Source organism: Rutidosis leptorrhynchoides, chromosome 7 (assembly GCF_046630445.1).
Source record: "Rutidosis leptorrhynchoides isolate AG116_Rl617_1_P2 chromosome 7, CSIRO_AGI_Rlap_v1, whole genome shotgun sequence".
NCBI lineage: Eukaryota > Viridiplantae > Streptophyta > Magnoliopsida > Asterales > Asteraceae > Rutidosis > Rutidosis leptorrhynchoides.
The window spans coordinates 127,099,231-127,116,676 of record NC_092339.1 but is presented as its reverse complement, the minus strand read 5'-3'; the positions used below and the strand labels follow the sequence as shown (position 1 = coordinate 127,116,676).

Genomic DNA, 17,446 nt, shown 5'->3' with positions numbered 1-17,446 from the left:
GATTTACAACCAACTCAATTTGACACTTAGTGCAAATTCGACCAATTGCACTAACAAACACAAAACGCGCCTAAACTAACCAATAATCACTAACACTAGTGACAATGGTCCTAATATGCCAATTGGACTCAATCATAAGTGTTAAACACTTATAATTCTCAAAATCACCCATAAACCCTAATTTTGACTCATTTCCAAAATTAGTCTTTCAAATACACAAAAATGGGTTCTAACACTTCCATAATCACTAAACCTAGTGATTAAACCCAAATCCAAGTCTTAATCATGGCCAAATTTGTTCACCAACCCAATATCCACCAACAATAACAATAAACCCGATTACTAGCATCACTAAACTCACTTCATGAGTTAAAATGGGTTTCTCAACAATTTAAGTTCAAACCCTAACTTGAATATCAAAATCAAACAATGAAATTCGGAGTTAGAACTTACCACAACAACCAAAACGTAGCTAAGAACGAGGTGAACAACTTTAACACCCGGGACTTTGATCAATTCAAGCTCCTTCTTCACCAAAACCCCAATTCTCTTACTAGAATTCTCCCTCTCTCTCTAAGATACTTGAGAGTGTTTGTAGATGTGAAATATGATCCAAAAGTGGACCTAAACCAGCTGATAAGTCCTGAGATCCGGCCTCAAGTGAAAAGACCAAAAAGCCCCTCATTAAACTTAAAATAGAAAAAGGCAGAATCCTGTCGCTGGGCATGTGCGCGGCGCGCACACCTTATGGTGCGCGGCGCGCACCCATGTCTGGGCAGATTCTCACCTTTTAACTTTTACACATTGCTTCATCCACTATACGAACATCATTTAAAACTCTATGTGCCATAAATATTGGGGTCTTACAACTCTCCCCCACTTAGAATCGATCACGTCCTCGTGATCCTCGTCACTTAACCAAATGGACCATTCCACGGTCCCCAAACATAAGTCCCAAACTGACTTTCCTAGGCAACTCTTCCCCAATGGATCACCTCTAACAACTAAAATCGTCACCCTCGATTTATCACATCACAATTTCGAGCACTAAAACCTTACGCTTTCCCTCACATATGGAAAACTTAACCAATCTCTTACCGAGATATCAATCCCTTAGCGTACCCTTACCGAGTACAATGCTAAAAGCAACCAAGTCTCAACCTAAGGTCAACAACCCGAAACGATGAAGACCGAACCAAACAAATCCTTACGGATAACACCAATCACTAAACATCCCTTGTAGTACGGAATACGACCTATACGCAACTACCGTAACTTCATAATCAAACGGTTAAAACCGATAGCGCTCAAAATGATCATGGCAACGCTAGATCCCAAAGTGTACAAAATCGACTATTGTCACACCCATAATAACATGTGAGCGAAACACGGCTATCGCATTACTAAACACACAACATGGTCCTCACGACCCCACCATCGGTGTATAGAACAACCGATAGATCACACATCATGTACAGGCGCCTTAGTGAATCCGAACTACACGCGACTCACTACCTTCCTCGCAACACAATCGGGATTGGCCGAACTACACGCGCCCTAGTGAATCCGAACTACACGAGAGTCACTATCCCAAAGGAATGACCGTAACCACACGCGTCACTTGTGAATCCGAACTACACGAGACTCACTCCTCAATACAATGACCGAAACCACACAAGTCATTTGTGAATCCGAACTACACGCGACTCACTTCCACAATAAGATGACCGAACTACACGCGTCATCGTAAATCCGAACTACACGAGATTCACAACTCAACACCGGATGAAGTCAGCGGACCCCGTCAATGGTCTTGCTTCACCGATATGACACTACACGCATGATGAAGTCAGCGGACCCCGAAGGTCATGCTTCACCAATCAATAATCCCATGATGAAGTCAGCGGACCCCGAAGGTCATGCTTCACCAATCAATAATCCCATGATGAAGTCAGCGGACCCCGAAGGTCATGCTTCACCAATCAACGCCCTTTTGGCCTCGAACAACGAGTAGCGTAACATCGCGCTCTACTACGCTATAGTGAATCCTAACGGATACCACTAACCATTCACACAATCGAGCAAGAACCACCTATATCAAACATAGGCACCAAACAATAATTCCCCAAAAGAGAACACGACACACACATCCCTTAACCGAGGGATTTCACCTTGCTTGTCAAACACGTCCATTATCTCTCAACGAGATTACCACATTATCACCTCGGTGATAATTCAAATCCAAAATCATAAGTACAATTTAACCGAAATTGTACTCTACCACAAATCGACCAAATCTAGGTCCCGACACAAATTTCGGATCTACTAAAATCATTATCCGAATTCTCACCCTAAGGTCTCCTCGTGCGGGAGTGTAACTCCCCCACTTGGAACTACGTTCCATATCCACAACTCGTACAACCGTACAATGCTACCAAAGGTAGACTTTACCAACAATTTAGGTTCACACGATCCATCACCATATCTTGCTCCAACCTTGAGCATACGAAGGATTTCAACCAATCCTCAAACACTTCGAACGAAAAGTGTACCACAAACTACACAAACTTTACACTCGCAACCCTCCAATTGCTATAGTTGGTCAACTTCCACCTAGTCACTCATGTACCTAAGGGTTTCACTTCGGTACCCTAAGTACAATGTAACCGCAACACAATCGGAGTTGAACACCACGCTAGTAGGTATAAATGAGGCACCTAATGTCGCGTCATGTAGACCCCATTACCAACCTACATCGAGATCCAACACTCGATCTCTTTCAGGTTCCAATCCACCCGACGAACCTCATGGTTCATCAACTTCAATCACGAAAGCGAGCACGCGCTTAACAACCGAACACCAAAACCCATCCTCATGGTTTGGTAGAAACATTTCTCAAAAACTAAGGAATGTTTGGTTGCACCAAGTCTTACACCCTTCGCCCTACAATCAAAACGTCACCATAGGGTACTTCCATTAGGAACGTCACCCTTAACAATATCATGCATAACACAATGCACTTAACAACTCAAACTCAAACGGCACTTAATAAATAATCAAAGGACATATTTATTAAAACGAAACATACCTTAACGTCTCCTTGCCGCACCCGTCCCCACCAACTTGGGACATTCCGACTTACGATGTCCTTCTTCTTGGTAGTTGAAGCACACCATGCCATCACCCTTTGGTACCGAACATTCCCAATACTTGTGACCCCTCATGCCACAATTGTAACATCTAGACGCACTAGAATCCGATATACCCGTCCGTGTACCACCCGTGCTCACACTCGGACCCTTAGTCCTCTTACTCGGAGCACCATACGAAACAACCCTTCTCTCACTTGAAGGTTCACCCTTCTTCGATTGTGAATACGACTCGAAACCTCTAGCCAAGTCGAATAATTCTGCAAACGATTTCGCTTGACCTCGGCTAATTTTACTCTTCAAGTCATCATTCAAGGTCCGATAGAAATCCCCCATCAACTAACGATCATTCCCCAAATACTCCGGGCAAAAACGAGCCTTCGCCATAAAGGTCGTCTTGAGAGTATTAAAACCATAGATCATTATCACAAATTTCACAATTCATTACACAATTCCCACAATTCGGCTGAAGTCCGGAACTCCTCGAAGAATTCCTCCTTAAATTCGTCCCACGATAAAGCCAAAAACGCTTCACCACCGACAAGATCAATCTTACCATCCAACCAATCCCTCGCCCTACCCTGCAACAAACTAGTAGCGAGTCTCGTCTTTTTCTCGGGAGGGCAATCAATAATACGAAAACACCCTTCGACGTCTGAGATCCAAGTTGTGCTTATCAAAGGATCCGGTTTTCCGTCATACATCTGGGGTTTAGTCCTCATGAAGCTCTTAAGACAACGCTCCATTTCACCACTACTCCGAGATTCGGAATACTTCCTATCCATTTCTTCTCGAAACGCACTCATTTGCTCCGCAACGGTGGCCGCAACTCTAGCGTTAAACTCCAAATCGTTCGTCTCGATCCCATTTCCCGTCGCCATTCTAAGGAATGCAAAGCGATTAGATCACGAACGTAAAAAGTTATGCACACAACACCGCCCCATCATGCTAAACACTCATCGTACATCACTTGCTAGACAAGATTTGCACCCGTAATAAGGTTTGCAAGTCCTTATTACGCATACACGCCGTATCGGCTCGTTAGTACAACGACCGCCTCGCTCGATGAAATATGCAACGCAAACTTAAACAAAACACAACGCAATAATATATTAATAATATCCACATATTAATATAAACATTAGTCAACCTATAAAGAAGGCACTAACTATAACCCATTCCGACCCGTACTCCTACAAGTCCCGCAACAATTTAGCACACACAAAAGTCTAAGTCTAGGCACCTATCTCAAGTCACCTAAATCCCTTAGACCATGCTCTGATATCACTTGTAACAACCCAACCCGTTAACCATCCAAAAACGCAAAATAAATAAAAAAATTTTTTAAACAGGGCTGAACAGATGGGGTGCTCGGCGCACAAGCCCACATGTGCGCGGCGCGCACAGGGCCTGACAGCCCGTTGTCCAGACTTTTCATTTTTCGTTTAATGATCTTCGACTTCCCGACGCTTTTAGACGAAACGGTTTACACAACATTTAATACTCGTTAAAACTAACACGTTCCAATAATAAAATGAGTTTTATGACATCGAGCCCACATCGGTCGTTTTACGACTTTCGTACAAAAATACAAGTTTTCGACCACGTGATTTCTAACACAATATAAAGATCGAGCATAGCAATTGGGGATACACTACCCAATCCTAATCAATCCAAAAGCAAGATCTTCTAAAGCAACCATGCGAGCCACCGCATCCATGCAAATCTATAAAAAAGTCAACAACGAGAGGGTAAGCTAACGCTTAGTGAGTGAGAATATACTACATACATATATATGCATAAAATGGACACGCCACACAAATAATCAAATACCGCATACCGGAGCATCCAAGCATAAAGTCAAGCTAAGCTAAGCATACCGTACGATCACTAAGCAACAAGCTAACAACAACAAGTAAGTTCACCAACGATGCTATGAACGATTCCAACAAGCTACACCCGGAGGGTTAGCTACATCACAATAATACAAAAATATACAACAAGGCGTAAACCGCCCAAGGTTAACCCCTTAACCTAAATACGGAAACCAAAAGATTACCACAATGAAGATTGGCCGAACTACACGAGCCTTAGTAAATTCGCATACACACGAGACTACTATCTTCAACAACACAACATCGAGGTTGGCCGAACTACACGAGCCTTAGTAATTCAAAACCACACGAGATCACTACCTCAATAAGATGACCGAACTACACGCATCACCGTGAATCCGAACTACACGAGATTCACTTTCACAATTCTATAAGATGACCGAAACTACACGCGTCATCGTGAATCCGCATACACACGCGACTCACTACTCCATATCCAAAACCCTTCACCATTGGGGTTATATCATCCACATCACAACCATGTGTGATAATGTACACACAAAACGTGCACCTCGCTAAAGGCGGTCAACCAAAATGCACAACAGTGCCGATTGGACCTATACACAAGTCCATCAAATCCACCTATATGTGAAGTGAGCTCTATAGCCGAGAATCACTTCACCCGACCCGCACCCATCCTACACATACATATGCACATAGGATATTAACACTCACCTTGTCACCTTAATGAATGCTTCCAAGTAATCCGCAACTCGTCAATGGAAAGTAGCTATTCCATTATCACAATTACAACAACACACTTAGAGTGGATTTACAACCAACTCAATTTGACACTTAGTGCAAATTCGACCAATTGCACTAACAAACACAAAACGCGCCCAAACTAACCAATAATCACTAACACTACTGACAATGGTCCTAATATGCCAATTGGACTCAATCATAAGTGTTAAACACTTATAATTCTCAAAATCACCCATAAACCCTAATTTTGACTCATTTCCAAAATTAGTCTTTTAAATACACAAAAATGGGTTCTAACACTTCCATAATCACTAAACCTACTGATTAAACCCAAATCCAAGTCTTAATCATGGCCAAATTTGTTCACCAACCCAAAATCCACCAACAATAACAATAAACCCGATTACTAGCATCACTAAACTCACTTCATGAGTTAAAATGGGTTTCTCAACAATTTAAGTTCAAACCCTAACTTGAATATCAAAATCAAACAATGAAATTCGGAGTTAGAACTTACCACAACAACCAAAACGTAGCTAGCAACGAGGTGAACAACTTTAACACCCGGGACTTTTATCAATTCAAGCTCCTTCTTCACCAAAACCCCAATTCTCTCACTAGAATTCTCCCTCTCTCTCTAAGATACTTGAGAGTGTTTGTGGATGTGAAATATGATCCAAAAGTGGATCTGTGAAGACCCGGAAATTTCCAACCAAATTTAAATTTAATCTGTAAATGATTCTGACACGATAAGCAAAGTTTATTAAACCGAGCCTCAAAATGTTTGAACTATTATCCATGAATTCATTTAACCATTGACCATTCCCGGTGATTCATGAACAATGGCTTGTAAATAAATATATATATATATATATATATATATATATATATATATATATATATATATATACATATACAGAGATATACATATACAGACATATATGATTCTTAAACATAATTAATATTATATGTATATTGTAATACATATATAAAATGAATAAATATTAATTATTGAATATATGATGTCATATATTAATAAATATCACATAGTTAAAAAAATAAATAAATATGTAATTGTATTATATTAAATAGAAATTATAAGTTAAAACAATTGGATAGTAATATTATTATTAATATCAATATTAATATCAAAATTAGTCCAATTAATCTAACATACAAATATGAAACATGAAATATATAAATTGTTATGTTATTATTTTTACTAGTAATATTATTATCATTAATAATATAAATAATTAATATAAATAATATAATATTATGATTATTATCATTGTTATAACTAACAGTAAAACTGTAATGTTAGTTATTATGATAAATATTAGTATTAGAGATGATTATTATTAATGTTATTAGTATTCTATCATTGTTAGTATTTGTATTAGTATTTTATAAATATTATTAAGTATGTTATTATTAATATTACTATGAACTTTATCATTAAGATTATCATTATCAGTATTATTATTATTTAATTGTTATTCTTAATATTAAATTATTATTAATATTATTAGTATTATTATTAAATCATTTAATTATTAGAATTTTTGATATTATTACCATTATATTAAATTGTATTATTAGCATTATTTATATACTTAATATTAGTATTAATATTGTTATTAATACCTGTATATATTCATTAATGCAGAGTATAATAAGATATATATATATATACGTATACGTAAATGTGGATGTATAAATACATGTATATACAGTTGCAAATAAAGCTAAATCCCATTTCTATTTCAAGTCGTTATCCCTTCTGTGTAAATTGTCTATCTGATTTAAATATATACGAATTAAATCAAAGTTTCAAACCAAATCTATGTAAAGTAATAATCTGCTTTTCAATTTTGTTTTATTATATTTTTTTTCTTTCTTTCGTCCTTCCAGCTTGATTTTTTGTCGAGTAATCTTAGCAACAAAACAACTGAAATCACTTCTGAATACTGTATCCATTTTTCACATACGCATTATATATATTATCAAGTGTTATTATTGTTGAGAAAACAGAAAAATAAAAACGAACATAAATGTCTTTTCTCTGTTCGTTTAACTTTTTACCGAAAACTCCAATTCGTATCAAATTCCAAAATCAAACAATGCAGTCTTGTTGGGAATCATCAAGTCGACTTAACTGCAAAATTTGAGATCTTAATTCGCGAAATCAAAGGTGAATTTACGAGTCAAAGTTTGAGTTTTAAAAAGTCAAACATTTTTCCTCAAACGAATCCAAGCTACCTGTTATGATTCCAATCCAATTAATGATTTCATAAGTTTCCTTAAACGATTTACAAACTTTTTTGTGTAGAAGTCATTAGTTAAAACAGTCTAAAAATTTGAAAGCAGTTTGGTGTTCAACGTGGTAATTTCAGAGTTGCTTCAGGTTGTAATTTTTTTTCAAATTCTTTTCTGTTAGTTCCAAATTCATCACATATAATCGTTCTGTTTCATTTGAAAGTTATAAATCAAAATTTAAATTAGATATTAGGAATACCTCTGGTCGACGTGTAAATTAGGAAGAAGATGATGAAGAAGGAGATAATGATGGTGATAGTTAAATAAATTTAGGGTGGGAGTATTTCAAGAAAAACAGAAGCAGCTGGGTGGTTTGTGCGTGTGTTGGGTAAAGGGGAGGTCTCGGGTTCGAGTCCGGTGTTGGGCAAATATTTTTAGAACGATTTCTTCTAAAGGGTATACATTTTTATTTATTTATTATTATTATTATTATTATTATTATTATTATTGTTATTATTATTATGATTATTATTAGTATTATTGTTATGTTACTATCATTATTAGTAATTGTTATTATTACAAGTATTATTATTATTATTGTTATTATTAGTATTAGTATTAACATTATAACTATTATTAATTATATCAAGTATTATAACTCTCCTTGTCATTAGTATTAATACAAGTATCATGAATATTAGTATCATTTTAGCATTAGCCTTAAGTATTATTATTATTTTTATTATCAATATTATTAATTAAATAATTATTATGAGTATTAATAAAATTGTTATTGGTATTAATCTCATCCTTTTAGTATTATTATCATTATTATGTTTATTATTATTACTAATGATATGAGTATAATTACTAATAATATCATCTTTATTATTAATAGTAATATTAGTATCGTTATTATTATACTTATTATTATTATCATTAGTTGTAAAAATAGATAGTTTTATATAAAAATACCTTACAAGAATATTAATAGCATATATCACTATAATTTTATTATTAAAAAGATAGTAACTACGCTATATATAAAATGTATCAATTAATATATACATATACATTTTATCATATATAAACCTAATATAAATTATTGTTATTAATATGTTATAATGAAAGATAAACACTAGTTAAATAAAATATGTAAATTAAATATATCAACATCTATATAACAAATAATTTAACAAGTATATTATTATTAATAATATATATATTTATTCCATTACAATTATGTGTGTTAATATATATACAAATGAAATAGGTTCGTGAATCCGAGGCCAACCCTGCATTGTTCAATGTCGTCATATGTATTTTTACTACAAAATACAGTATAGTGAGTTCATTTGCTCCCTTTTTCTTTTTATATTTTTGAGACTGAGAATACATGCGCTACTTTTACAACTGCTTTATTAAATGCTTTTGAAATACATTTTGAACTGCGAATACATGAAATGCTTTTATAAATGTTTGACGAGATAGACACAAGCAAAACATTCCTCGAATGAATTATGTGGACGTGATAATTGCCACCATTGAATTATGTGGACGTGATAATTGCCACAATTGATATGAATATTTTTCCCTTGATTATTATTACTTGGTAACCTAAGATTTAGGGAACATCACTAATTTTGAGAATTAGTGCACGCCTAATTGACGCGAATCCTAAAGGTAGCTACTGGGTTTAACACCCCCACCCAGAATATTCACTAGACGTAAGGGCTAGTGGGCGTGGTATTTAGTACTTCGAAGTTTATACGATTATTATACAGACGAGATGTTCTGTTTTGGGGATATTATTATGCGCATTATATGTTAAGGTCGGTTACCAAGCCAAGCTATGAAAGAAATGAAAAGTGAATGTTATATATAGAGAGAATGATTTTATACACAGGTTATGTGTATATTATTTTTTGTGTGCACGAGATACGTGTACGGTTACTAAGATTTATGAAAGATGATTTCGTACACGAGAAAGGTGTACTGTATTTAAAAGATATCGCATGTACATTAGAGGTGGGTATAGGATTCGGGCTCATTTGTACCATGCAGAATTTAAATCTTGTGGTCTATCAAAATGATGAATTTTATTGTTTTATGATAAACTTATGAACTCACCAACCTTTTGGTTGACACTTGAAAGCATGTTTATTCTCAGGTATGAAAGAAATCTTCCGCTGTGCATTTGCTCATTTTAAAGACCTTATTTGGAGTCGATCATCGCAATGGGATCAGATGTTGGTGACTTCGTCCAGATGGATTAGGACGGGGTATGACAGGATCCAAACCAGCTGATAAGGCCTGAGATCTGGCCTCAAGTTAAAAGACCAAAAAGCCCCTCATTAAACTTAAAATAGAAAAAGGCAGAATTCTGTCGCTGGGCATGTGCGCGGCGCGCACCCATGTCTGGGCAGATTCTGACCTTTTAACTTTTACACATTGCTTCATCCACTATACGAACATCATTTAAAACTCTGTGTGCCATAAATATTGGGGTCTTACAACTTCCTTTGTTAAGCAATTGGAGATCGTAAAATGCTTATCGTATGAACATATCCACTCCTTTTATCATAATTTAGTATTAGTTTGGTGTTTCGTTAAGTCGAATGCATCATCGTAAGTACCTGTCAACAAACATGTTAATCACACAAAAGATGGGGCTGTACTTAAATAGTACCAAAAATTTTACCCCACACTTAAATTTTTTATACATATATAAACAAATAAAAATATAATAAACTAAAAACACAATTATTTTTTTTTCAACTTAGTAACTAATTAAAATTTTAAAATATCATTTATAAAATTTATATTTCTTATAACGGAAAGTTCGGTTGTTATACCTAGTCTTTATCCATTTATAAATTTTCAAATTCAATTTATAAAATTTAATGCATTAAAAGTTAAAGTTTTTATATTTTTCGAAAACAAATTTGAAATAAAACAAAACACTCTATTTTTGTGTTAAAAAGGTTAACATTTTTAAATTTTAAAACAAGTATATGAAAAATAAAAAAAATATAGGGATTAAAATACACTCTATTTTTTTTGTATACTTTTAAACCAACTAATTTTCAAACTTAAAACTTTGTTTCCTATCGATTAGGTAGAGATAAATTCGGTTGCTACACCTATCGTTATCCACGACAAAGATTACAAGTTGTATATTTTTACGGTTATTGATAAAAAATTATATTTTTAGTAGAAAAAATTTTCAAATTTTATCTTTTGTTTTTGTGGTTTACTATTTAATAGATGTCTTATGAATCCAACAAGAAATTTCGTGCAATTTGAAGAACGACAATTCAGTTGTAACACTTAACATTATCGTTTTCAATGAAAACAGGTTGAACTCAAGGTTCATCAATTTTTAAATGGTAAACTATTTTTTTTAAAAACACACAACAAGCAAATACAAACTAAAATACACCAAAACACAAACACACACAAACATACAATTTGCGAGAAAAAGATTTAGAGGGTGAAACCGCGTTGACTCGCCTCGTAGTAGAGTCGTACCATTTCGCCCCCCATGGCTTCGTAGGCGTACCCTCGTTTGTTTAAGATGTTTTCCTCTGAACATTTAAAAGGCCCTTCTCGGCACAAGGTTACGTACTCGTAATTAGAGTCCGTTTGGTTCTTTGGGCAATCTCCGTAATGAGTCGGTTTTCCACATTTTACACACTTGCCCAAATGACACGCTCGACGCTTCTTAGCTGATTTTGATTTGCCTTTTGCATAATTTTTCTCATTAAGTTCTTGCCTTATTTCCTTTCTTGCCTGATCGCATCTACTCTTTATATTTAATACCACATCTCTAGGTAAAATATTATCGCACATCAAAAAGAAGTAGTTGTAAACATATTGATCGCGCATCTTGAAAATAAAAAATAAATAAAAACGAAAGAAAATAAAAAGGTAGAATGGAGGGAGAAGACTAGTTCTTTAGTGTCTGCTAGGAAAAGACCGAACAAACCCCACTCTTAAAGATAAAACTAAAGATCGAGAATGGAGTTGAAAACCTTAAAGTTACTCCAAATTTACTTGTCCTTAGGGTAGAAGGTGATTTCGTCTCTTTCCATAGTGTTGATTCCGTCAAAGTATAACTTGAGTCGATGACCGTTCACCTTGAAAGTTCCATCGTCTTTGCTATATAACTCTGCATATCCAGATGGAAAAATCTGTTTTATTATATATGGCCCAGTCCACCGGGATCTAAGTTTCCCAGGTGAAAACTTAAAACGTAATTGGAAAACTAATACTTTATCCCCTTGTTCGAATTCTTTCCTTTCTTTTAATCGTGTATCGTGCCATCTCTTAGTTTTCTCTTTGTATGTTTTAAAGTTTTCATAAGCTTATAGTCTTAATTCGTTTAATTCATTAAGTTGTAAGAATCGGTTTTCTCCAGCTTCCACAAGGTCAGTGTTACATTCTCTTAGAGCCTAATATGCCTTGTGTTCAACTTCGACAAGTAGATGACACGCCTTACCATAAATTAATCGGAAAGGTGTAGTACCAATGGGCGTTTTGAATGCAGTTCTAAATGCCCAAAGCGCATCATCTAACTTTCGATGCCAGATTTTAGGATTATTTTTAACCGTTCTTTCTAAAATCCGTTTAAGACCTCGATTTGTGTTTTCAACTTGGCCACTCGTTTGAGGGTGGTAAGAAGTTGAGAAACGATGATTAACTCCGTACCTTTTAAGTATTTTCTCGAGTAATTGATTTGTAAAATGAGTTCCACGATCACTGATTAATGCTTTTGGAATCCCAAAACGTGAAAATAGGTTTTTTAGAAAGTTCACAACAACACGGGCATCAATTGTGGGTAAAGCTTTTGCTTCGGCCCATTTAGAAACGTAGTCAACTGCCACAAGGATGTATTTGCATTTATTCGATGCGGGAAATGGACCCATGAATTCAATACCCCAAATGTCAAATACTTCACATACAAGAATGCCTTTTTGTGGCATTTCGTCCCTTTTTGAGATGTTACCGGATCTTTGACATGCATCACATGTTTTAACCATGTGGTGTGCATCTTTGAAAATGGTTGTCCAATAAAAACCTGAGTTAAAAACCTTCTTAGCTGTATAGCTAGGTCCGAAATGACCACCAGCTGGGCCTTGATGACAGTGCTCCAATATTTGTTGAGCTTCTTTATCATATACGCGTCGGCAGATAACTTGATCCGCTCCTATTCGAAAAAGATTAGGGTTTTCCCAGAAGTAAAACTTTAAATCAGCAAAGAATTTCTTCTTTTGCTGGTACATTTAGTTTTTAATTAATACTCCTGCAGCGAGATAGTTTGCAAAATCCGCAAACCATGGAACTTCAAATACGGTTTCTATTCTCATTAGAAACTCATCGGGAAAAGTGTCATGAATAACTGACTCATCTAGTTTTTCTAGGTCGGGATTCTCAAGACGAGACAAGTGATCAGCAGCGAGATTTTCAGCACCCTTTTTATCCTTAATTTCTATATCAAATTTTTGTAAGAGAAGAATCCAACGTATCAATCTAGGTTTTGCATCTTGTTTCTTGAACAAGTACTTTAGGGCTGAATGATCGGTAAAAACAATCGTTTTGGATAACAAAAGATATGATCTAAATTTATCAAAAGCAAATACAATTGCAAGGAGTTCTTTTTTGGTAGTTGTATAGTTGAATTGTGCTCTTGTTAGTGTTTTACTTGCATAATATATTGGTTGAATTTTGTTATCTTGGCGTTGTCCTAAAATGGCTCCTAGTGCGAAATCACTAGCATCACACATTATTTTAAATGGTTTGGACCAATCGGGAGATACTATGATAGGTGTATTCGTAAGTTTATCTTTAGAATGGAGAAAGCTTGTAAGCATTATTCATTGAAGTCGAATGTACTATCTTTCTCAAGAAGTTTAGTCATGGGTCGAGCGATTTTGGAAAAGTCCTTTATGAATCGTCGATAAAATCCCGCATGACCTAAGAAACTACGAATTCCTTTAACATTAGTTGGAGGAGGAAGCTTTGAGATTACATCGATCTTAGCTTTGTCTACTTCCATTCCATCTCGAGAAATCTTGTGTCCTAAAACAATGCCTTCCTACACCATGAAGTGGCATTTTTCCCAATTTAAAACAAGATTTGATTCCTCACAACGAATTAACATTCGCTCAAAGTTTGAAAGGCATGAATCGAAGGAGTCTCCAAAAACAGAGAAATCGTCCATAAAGACTTCCATACTTCCTTCTATTATGTCATGAAATATTGCCATCATACACCTTTGAAAGGTGCCTATCGCGTTGCATAATCCGAACGGCATTCGTCGGTATGCGAAGGTACCAAACGGACAAGTAAAAGTTGTATTGTCTTGGTCTTTTGGATCAATAGGAATTTGAAAATAACCGGAGAATCCATCAAGAAAACAATAGTACTCTTTTCCTGCTAAACGTTCTAGCATTTGGTCAATATAATGAAGTGGGAAATGATCTTTCCTTGTGGCATCGTTTAAACGACGATAGTCTATACAAACTCTCCAACCAGTTACTGTTCTTGTAGGAACGAGTTCATTCTTATCATTAAGGATGACAGTTGTACCCCCTTTCTTAGGTACCACTTGAACAGGACTAACCCACGGGCTATCGGATATAGGATATATTAACCAGGCATCAAGTAACTTGATAACCTCCTTCTTGACAACTTCTTTCATGTTAGGGTTTAACCTTCGTTGCCTTTGTACTACGGGTTTAAAATCTTCTTCCATTAGAATCTTATGAGTACATAAGCTGGGTTAATCCCTGGAATATCGGTAGTTTTCCAAGAAATTGCCCTTTTGTGAGTTTTTAGAACGGATATTAACCTACTCTTTTCGTTATCGGAGAGTTTTGATGAAATTATAACGGGTAATTGTGACGTACCTTGGAGATAAGCATACTCCAAATGTTCCGGGAGTTCTTTAAGTTCCAAGGTGGGTGGTTCTTCCAAGGAAGATTTTATCCGGAACCTATTACCATCGGTAATTTCTTCAAAAGTTTCATCTTCCTTGAGAATTTCTTCCTCACAGCAATCTTCATCGATGACTACTTTCAACAATTCGTCAAGTTCAAACTCTACATCAAATTCATTACTTTCACTCATTGGGGTGAAGTTCGAGGTGTCGACATTTAGTAATTCTTGTAATTCTTCTTCAACACAACAATCAACAATGTCTACCTTATAACATTCGTCATCGGAGGAGATAGGTTGTTTCATAGCTTTATCTATGTTTAAGGTAACTCTATCTTCCCCTACACCTAGACTAAGTTTTTTATCTTTAACAATCACAATCGCGTCGGTGGTATTTAGAAAAGGTCGCCCTAGAATTAGGGGAATCTTGCTATCTTCTTCCATTTCAAGGACAATGAAATCGGCAGGAAAGATTAAATGATTAACTTTAACCGGTAGGTTTTCGGCAATACCAATAGGATAGCTAAAAGTTCTATCGGCTAGGCGTATACACATCCTAGTTGGTTAGATCACCTAGATTTAGTTTTAAGTACAAGGAGTGTGGTATAAGATTAATACTTGCCCCTAACTCGGCTAATGCATCGTACATTACTGAATCTCCCATCAGACACGGAATAATGAAACTACCAGGATCTCCAAGTTTCGGTGGCATCTTTTGGTTTTGCAAAATTGCTGAGCATTCCTCATTGAGGAATGTGGTTGAAACTTCTTCATATTTACCTTTATCGGCTATGAGATCCTTGATAAACCTTCCATAATTTGGCATACCCGCAAGAACATCTACAAGTGGTACATTGATACAAATTTGCTTAATCATTTCGGTAAACTTGTTGTAATGTGCTTGTAATTTATCTTTCTTCAAACGTTGTGGGTATGGAATTGGATGTTTGTATTCTTTTAATGGCGGTTGAGTTTTAGGTGCACTTGTGGTTGGTACTTTATCTTCTTTCATCGAAGACTCTTTTTCGTTAGGAATAGGAACACGAGCAGGAGGTTTTGGAATATCGGGGTTAATGGTTAACCCATTTTTTGTGGTTATGGAATTTACTTGCTCATTCCTTGTTTGACTGTTGTTGGGATTCACTTGAGTATTTGAGAGGAGAGCGCCTGGTGGTCTCTCTGCTAGTAACTGTGAGATCCTTCCAGCATCTCTTTCTAAATTCTGTATCGTAGCTTGTTGATTTCGAATTTGCTGAGTTTGAAGTTCCGCAGTTTGCTCGTGCTTAACCATAAAATCTCTCAAAAGATCTTCTAAACCTGATTTCTTCTCGGGTTGTGGTTGTATAGGTGCTTGTAGTTGTGGTTGTGGTTGATTGTGTTGGAAATTATTTTGGTAATTTTGTTGAGGTTGATTTCGGTTGTTTAGGTGATTGTAACCCGGTGGTGCATTTCTTTGATTTTGATTTGAGAAATTCTAGTTATTTTGGTAAACTGGATTTCCTCCTTGGTAAGTATTATTGTTTGAACCCGAAGGTCCTCCTATTTGGTAGCTGTTGATAGGAAGATATTTCCGGTTCATTGCTTCAACCGCCGGAAAATCGTTGAAATTCATTTCACCTTTTCGCAAGTAACCTAAGAAATTCACATGCTCTTCCATTGTTGTTTGATCACAATCTCTAGTAAGGTGAGGACCTTGGCACAATTCACATCCTACCCTAATAGCATGCATTTCCTTGGTCACCTTCTCAATTTGCCTTCCTTGATTTGCCAATTGAACTTTTAAAGCAGCGATTTCATCGTTGCTTTCAATACTAGCAACAGTTGTTGATCTAGAGAACTCCATCTCTTGATGCCAATTATGAGAATGTGCTGCTATATCGGCAATGATTGTGTGAGCTTCTTCGGGTGTTTTCTTCATGATTGAACCTCCTGCTGCAACATCAATATCTTTTCGAGTAGCCACATTGACTCCTTTATAGAATATTTGGACCTTTTGAAATGTATTCAACCCATGTTGAGGACATACTCTAAGCATTTTATTGAATCGGGTCCAAGCTTCATAAAGAGTCTCATTAGTCTTTTGTTTAAAGTGATTTATGTCACTTTGTAACTTTGCTGCTTTTGAAGCAAGGAAGAACTCTGACAAAAACTTATCCATCATATCATTCCAATCTTTGATATAACCTTCTAGTAACGAGTCTAACCAATCTCTTGCATCATCCTTTAATGACCATGGAAATATTTTTAAACATGCGATATCATCGGTGACATTCTTGATCTTGAATAGCTTACAAATGCTTACAAACTTACGAAGATGCTCGTTAGCATCCTCATTTGGAGCTCCACCGAATTGGCATGTATTAGTCACCATGCGGAGAAATTGACCCTTTATTTCAAAGCCGTCAGTCATCGTAGGTTGAATAATTGCGTGGCCTTGACCTGTTCTTTGAAATGTCCCGTTCTTATTGATTAAAAACGTTCCATATTAATTGATTTCGT

The 17,446-nt window shown here is 35.8% G+C and overlaps 1 non-coding gene across 1 annotated transcript; it reads left to right on the top strand.

Moving 5' to 3' along the window:
- Positions 1–16,953: 16,953 nt before the first annotated feature.
- Positions 16,954–17,059, top strand: LOC139860880 (small nucleolar RNA R71). The gene has a single exon (XR_011763503.1). It is a non-coding gene; the product is annotated as a small nucleolar RNA R71 (small nucleolar RNA).
- Positions 17,060–17,446: the final 387 nt, after the last annotated feature.